This window comes from Ptychodera flava, chromosome 10, assembly GCF_041260155.1.
Source record: "Ptychodera flava strain L36383 chromosome 10, AS_Pfla_20210202, whole genome shotgun sequence".
Taxonomy (NCBI): Eukaryota; Metazoa; Hemichordata; class Enteropneusta; family Ptychoderidae; genus Ptychodera; species Ptychodera flava.
Genome location: NC_091937.1, coordinates 834,735 through 842,624, shown reverse-complemented (window position 1 = coordinate 842,624; position 7,890 = coordinate 834,735).

Here is a 7,890-nt window from a genome sequence, read left to right as displayed (position 1 = left end):
CATACATACATACATACATACATACATACATACATACATACATACATACATACATGCATGCATGCACTCACGCACGCACATACATACATACATACATACATACATATACACACATACAGGATCGAAAAGTTTACATGAGGGGAACGAAGTACGCATGCGTATATCCAGTCGCACACACACACACTCACACACACACACACACACTGCTACTCGGAAAAGATTACATGAGGGGGAACGAAATACGCATGCGTATATCTACTCGCACACACACACTGCTCTGAAAAGTTTACATGAGGGGGAACGAAGTACGCATGCGTATATCCACTCGCACACACACACTTACACACACACACACACACACACACACACACACACAACAAACACAACACACACATTGCTACTCTCTCTGAGATACACACACTGACGCGACGATCTGCAGGCCCGGAAGTGCCACACCGGGGAGCTCACTCGTAACTCGGACTCTACGTACCTCGCGGCGTCGAAGGCTAGTGACGATGACAAAGATGTGCGACACTTTTTCTCTTCTTGCCTTTGTGTCGTGAGTCGGGATTGTACAGGGCTTTACACAGTGGTAAGGGAGAACCATTTGATTTCTGGGGGGTATGGAGGATTTTGAGAAAAAAAAATTTGTCACCAGGTGAGAGAGAAGAAAAAAAAAATTGATCCTGTCATGGCCTGAGAAAAAAAAATTTCATAACAGACAGAAGAGAAAAAAAAATTGTCACAATGCACCAGAAATAAGCAAATTTGGAAACCTTATTCTCATGTATTCTTTGCCGGCGCGCCGCCATAGGCGGCGCAAATGTTTTACCACAAGCAATTCTTATGTTTCTTTTCCAGCACTTGTGATATAATAAGCATGCACTACATGGGTCTACTTTACACCTCAGTACACTCAATGCTTTCCTTCCATTTTCTGACCCAAGAAATCATATTTCAGGATATCTGTTGCCATATCTCAATAGCATAGGCACTATCTAAAGGGGACTATTTGACTTCTGTAAATTGTGAAAATTTAAAACACAAGACAGGAGTCAATAAACTAGTGTTAAAACCAATATTATTTTCTCAATATGAATTTGTTAGAAAGATGTACCTTGACAATGAAAAATTGAGGAACAACAAATATGATGAAATACAATGTGTGAGCCTTGTTTTTCTGACCACAAACACCGGATCGGAAACATACCATATCAGGCTTTTCATTAGGAGCTGGCAGCTGGAGAAATGACACAAGAAGGTCACAGATTTTCCGTTCCTGTATATTCATTGTCTTCAGTCTCTGGCAAACAGAACTGTTTTTCACAAATTGTATTGTCATTGTTTGGTTGTTGAATATTGTGACTCAAAAACTGATCATGCAAAAATGTAAAAAATATCAGTGTTCAATGTCATTTTCAAACAGTTTTACCGAGTGCAAAATAAACTGAAACTCCTCTCAGATTGCACCATTAAACACATCAATTTCTCAAAATTCCCCCCTCTCGTGCTCTCCCCCTTGGGGTATTCTGACAGTTTCACTTAGTTAAAAAAATTAAAAAACACCTCTCAGATTGCACCAGACTGCACCATTGCACACATCAATATCTTAAAAATTTCCATCCAAGATAGGGGAAAGCCCCTGTGACACTTTCCCCCTAAGCCTCTCTCATGTTCTTCCCCTGTACTTTCAAATTCTGCCCGGTCAGATATCCTAGTGAAAACCCTGTCATAATATCCATCCAAATTAAACAATATACTATATAATTAGATACTGCGTGATCTTTTATATCTTTATTTTATTGTGACTTTGAATTTCATTTTGATGTGTTCACCTTTTTTGAACCATCATGAGATAACTGATGATAGTCTAACAGGGTACATCAGGATTTGAAAGGTCTTTACTGTTGCTGTATTTTGTAAATTTTACAATTACATGTATTGGTATTAAACTTTTCTAAGTGGGGGATCAGTCAAAATTTCAGAGTTAGAGAGGGAGGTTACTCAAATTCATCATGGTTGGCGGGGGGGGGGTCACTCGAAATTTCGGAGTTTCAGGCCGTAAATAATGACGGCTCCCTTTACAACGCATTACAAACTTGATGACCAATAAAAAAAAAATTTGCACTGCTACTCCATTTGAAAAAAAAAAATTGATGCAGGTCTGACAGTAGAAAAAAAAAATTGCTGTCACTCTGACAGGAAAAAAAAATTGCTTCCATACCCTTTTCCTCCATACCCCCCCCAGAAATCAAATGGTTCTCCCCTTACTTTACTCAGGATCGTACGTAGTTCCACTCAGCAGGGAATGAATGTCTGGAATGCCAAGTATGCCCACTGGAACTAGACAGCAACGGAGAGCGGAGAACTGGAATTTTCAAACTAATATTAAGAGCCACTGTGTATTTTCTAATAAACTCATTTTCACGCCTACGACATTTTAGTGCCTGATGTACAAGGCAGTGGTATTTTTTTACGAATTTTCATTAGTTCTACGCGTGAATTTTTTGATCGAAAAATTGATGCTTTGTAAAGTTTGGTCAAACATCAAATGTATTCACTTTTCCCCGGACGTTTTTTGATGAAAGTCATATGGTCAACCCGGTCAATGTAGTATCATTCGACTCTTAATGGTACGAAATGTGTCAAACTGTCATCCGACCCCTATCGACCCCTAGCGTTTTCACGTAATGGGGGCTTTCTTTCTGCCTACTTTAGTGATTTTCTAAAATGTGGACGCCTTATGTAAACATAGCCAGGCCGTCAGGCCTGCAGTTGAGGACCGGGGCAGCAGGTCACCTCGACCCCTGTCCGTTTCGACCCAAGTAATTCACACCCTCTTGTCGTTGTTTGTGGTCAAATCAATCCCGGTGCCTTAGTCACTTCATGGAGGTAGTAGAGAAGGAGTCACAACTGAGATAATTACGTTTATTACTATTGTGCACCATTGGTTTAATCCCTTTATGTCCATTGTTCAACACCCCTTTCCCGCCATGTGCGTTGCCGACAGTACCTTCGCAACCGAACCGAGTGAAATTAACCTGGGTTTGCTAATGCGACTCAGTTTCTCCACAGTGTCATAACACATGCGCAAAGACTGTATTTGCGTAGTTTGGGTCAAGTGCGTCATGATAGTGTGAGAACCGACACGTTCCGTCCACGAAAAGTGAAGTTACAAGGAAACTAGTGGAGTAGTTTGTAAGGCAAACAGCGGAAAACACATGGTCCCTTTGATCTCCGCCTAGTTGTGACTCCTTCTCTACTACCTCCATGGTCACTTCGACCTCAGTCAGTTTTCATGTTACATGTACCTGACAACGTTTTACTGAGTACATTATGCAACTTGTTTCTGTGAGAAAAACTGCTGGCTTCGCTACAACAATCCACGGGGTAGCTGTGATATCGCAGCGGTACTTGTGGCGTGTCGAACGCGCTCGGGTCATTGGTTTGGGGTCATCGCCACAGTCCCTGTGGCGATGACCCCAATGACTCGATCGCGTTCGCCACGAGTACCGCTGCGATATCACAGCTATCCACAGGGCTGTGAACTCTCTGATACTTGTGGGAGGCCTGGGGTACCCCGGCCCCATTGTCATTTACTGACTGGGGAACGTGTCTCACTGAAGTACGGATGGATAAAGCATGTCATTTACTGATTTTTGGGAATAAAGCATTCGTCATTATCGCAATTGCTTGCCATATGCGGCAAGATTGGATGAGCGAGGCCGGTCCGCTCGCCTTGGTGTCTTGACGCCAAATGAGCCTATTTCCGGTTTAGGCGTTGGGCTTACAGCAATGCATTATAGGATATCTTCCAGGGCGGCGTGGATCAGTGTGTGTGTGTGCGAGTAGATATACGCATGCGTATTTCGTTCCCCCTCATGTAAACTTTTCAGAGCAGTGTGTGTGTGTGTGTGTGCGAGTAGATATACGCATGCGTATTTCGTTCCCCCTCATGTAAACTTTTCCGAGTAGCAGTGTGTGTGTGTGCGAGTGGATATACGCAAGCGTACTTCGTTCCCCTCATGTAAACTTTTCGATCCTGTATGTGTGTATATGTATGTATGTATATATGTATGTATGTATGTATATGTATGTATGTATGTATGTATGTATGTATGTATGTATGTATGTATGTATGTATGTATGTATGTATGTATGTATGTATGTATATGAGTGTGTGGGTTTGTGTGTATGTGCGTGCGTGCGTGCATGAGTGCATATGGGCTATGTATGTATGTATGTATGTATGTATGTATGTGCGTGCGTGCGTGCATGAGTGCATATGGGCTTGTGTATGTATGTATGTATGTATGTATGTATGTATGTATGTATGTATGTGCGTGCGTGCGTGAGTGCATGTATGTATGTATGTATGAATGTATGTATGTATGTATGTATGTATGTATGTATGTATGTATGTATGTATGTATGTATGTATGTATGTATGTATGTATGTATGTATGCACGTACGTATGTATGTATGTATGTATGTATGCACGTACGTATGCACGTATGTATGTATATGTCTGTCTTCATAGGTCTTGTGTGAATTGGTTCACATATATGTATGTTTTTTCACTCATATATGTATTTACTTATGTCTGTATTGATTTATTTATACTTATGCTATAGTAGTTTTTTATTGATAAATGCATGCAAATACACCCTTTTCGTATGAATATGTTCTTCTAATGTGTAAAATAATTATTTTACATTTGGCGCCTGGTACCTGTGTCATTAGAAAGTCGTATATAAACGTAGCATATCTCGATTAACCACAGTCGTTTGGAGAGCTATTCAGCGCTGGGACTATTCGCCCCATAGACGAGTGTACAGAAGCGAGAAATACCCCAAGTCAGGAAATGAAATGGCTATTTCGTATAGGGATTGTGCCACCATGTCATCTTCGACGTTCGATTTTACCGTGAAAAGTAGCAAGTTCATCTATCATGTAACCATCGACCGTTCCCTATCATTCTCAAAATTCATACCTGGTACTTCAAAATTCATACCTGGTACTTGATTTGCTTCACAAACGCTCGTTTCGTGTGATTTTCGGCCGAATTCGACGGACACGTCGCTAAAACATAAGCGTGAGCAACATTCCGGTCACCTTACAGTGGACGTTGGGCACCTCCACTTTACTGACGTTAGCGCCGCGTACCCATGAGGGGTGACTGGAAGGTTGTTCATGCCTTATGTTTTGGCGACGTGTCTTCTGAACTGGGCCGAAAATCACACGAAAATTCATACCTGATACTTCATCTGCTTACAAAATGCTCATTTCCTGTGATTTTCGGCCGAGTTCGAGAGACACCTGGCCAAAACATAAGCGTGAGCAACATTCCAGTCATCCCTCATGGGTAGGCGGCGCCAACGTCAGTAAAGTGGAGGTACCCAAGAGGTGACCGGAATGTTGCTCACCCCCAGGTTTTGGCGAGGTGTCCGTCGAATTCGGCCGAAAATCACACGAAACAAGCGTTTTTGAATCAGATAAAGTATCAGGTATGAACTTTTAGAATGATAGGGAACGATCGACGGTTGCATGATAGATGAACTTGCTAATTTTCACAGTGAAATCGGACACGGAATGTTACATGGCGCGGTTTTTATAGCCATTCTGTTTCCTGACTTGGGGTATTTCTCGCTTCTGTACACTCGTCTATGGGGCGAATAGTCCCAGCGCTGAATAGCTCTCCAAACGACTGTGTTCAGCCCTAGGACTATTCGCCCATAGACGTGTGTACATAAGCGAGAAAAACTCAAGCATATGTACACACGTCTATGGGGCGCATAGTCCAAGAGCGGAATAGATCACAGGGGACTGTGCAAGGGGCTGCCACTTTACCACTACTGATCGGGCGCTGTACGGTCGGTCACATGGCAACAAGTTAGTTAGGGACAGTCCCTAACTAACTTGTCAGTGTCTTCGCACGGCACGGGGGTCCGTAGGATTAATGGGGTCACCCAGCTTTTGACTTTGGTAATGGGAGGGGCGGTCACCGTGTTTTCAAAATGCCCAACACTGGCAACAGGCTCATACTTGCCTATAATGCATCATACCAGCCGCGAATTTCATCATTCAGCACCGGGAGTTCTTCCACCTTGTTTATGTGTGTCTGTGTTTGTTTGTGTGTAAGTGTTTGTATTTGTTTATTTCTTATTTTTAATAAAATAACAGTGAAAAGCCGTTTTGTTTATATTTGCCAATAAAGAGCAGTTTATTGATTTGTTTGTTTGTTTGTTTATATGTCTTTCAGATGGTTAGGGTTAGGGTTAGGCTTAAGTTAGGGCTAGGGTAAGACTTAAAGCGGCATTTTTCAATCCTAGGTTCTCGCATCAGTGGAGTTCTCCTCCCACTTGGCCTGTACGATGTTTGATTTCTACAACAATAATTACACAAACTGATCTCAACCTTTTGTCACCTTTTGCTAATCCTGCAAACAGTTTATACAAGCGTTTGATTGACGGTCGGTTCAAATCGCCAACGGTCATTTATTCCCTACCACAAACGGTCGAATTTCCCAAAAAATTGTCTTCCAGTCACATTACACTTTGAATATAATCACAGAGTTCGATCGGCAGCAACTTCGCCCTGACCGCTTGGCAGTCTGTCTGCGTTTTTGCGGCCGTGTAGCATTTTCTGTAGCTCTGCATGTCAGGGCTGTGTGTTACCGGCGTTATACGGCCTCCCACCACTGTGGTGGGAGGCCGTATAACGCCGGTAACACATAGCCGTGACATGCAGAGCTACATTTTCTGAAGCTTGTGCCCGCGTGTTGCCTGTTTGGTGTCCACTCAAACAATTAACGCCGCCATAGCTTCGCTATGTTACCAGACTTCTGCCCTTCCCATCGAATTACAGGATAGGTGTGGTAAGAACAGGACATGTTGCAACCACAAACCCAATATTTCAATTGTCTGGCATTTATTTGGTGTGTTTTTCTTGACTTGAAAATACAGACATTGGAATCCCAGTTGCTCCCCTTGTCTTGTAATATAGAGGGCGTGACTTAGGGACGGACCGTTAGATCTTGGGAGGGGGTTGTCAAAAACAGAAAAAAAAAATCTTCAGAGCAAAAAGTTAGGGAAAAAAAATCTTCAAACCAGTTTGCAAAATAAAAAAATAAATAAATAAGAAGACAAATGCGTAAAAAAAAAATCTGCAAAAGTCTTAAAATCTTGAATTTTTTTTTAGCTTTTACCGACAGGAAGCAACTTTCTGTATTTTTCAGTACATCCTCCAGGCACATTTTTGATTTTAATTTATACATTTAGAGTGACTGTATCCCTTATACTGGAAGTTGTGATTATCTTATCTTTTCAGGACTTTTGTATTCTGATCACTTGAAAATTATAAAATTATAGAGCCTGTTTTCTACTTGTTTCCTGCGTACAAACCAAGCAGGTACACTGTGTTAAACATTGAAACTATTGTATGGTTGTCAAGCTTCAGACAGAAAGTTGTATTTGCCTTTTAAGATCAAGGTAAACAGATGCAGGCCACATCAGGTTCATTTTTTTCACAGCATTTTATTGGAATGATGAATACAAGAATGGGTGAACAAGTAGAAACACGTCAATAATGATAAAACAACATATCAAGTCATTATGTATTATTTTGCTTTTAAAAAGGCATTTTCAATTCTTTTTTCTCAAAAACATCCTCAAAAAACAACAGCAACACATTTTTTAACATTCAATAATACACTACGTAGAATGCCATCTATCCAACAAATCCCAACACACACACAAAAGGGTTGAACTTTGAAAGTTTCTCGATAGCAAATACTGAATAAATCTGCATGAATAATCGTTTGTGTGTAGCAAATGCTGAATGACAATTATCTGAAGAATTTTTCCACCACAAAAAAAGAGCATGATTTA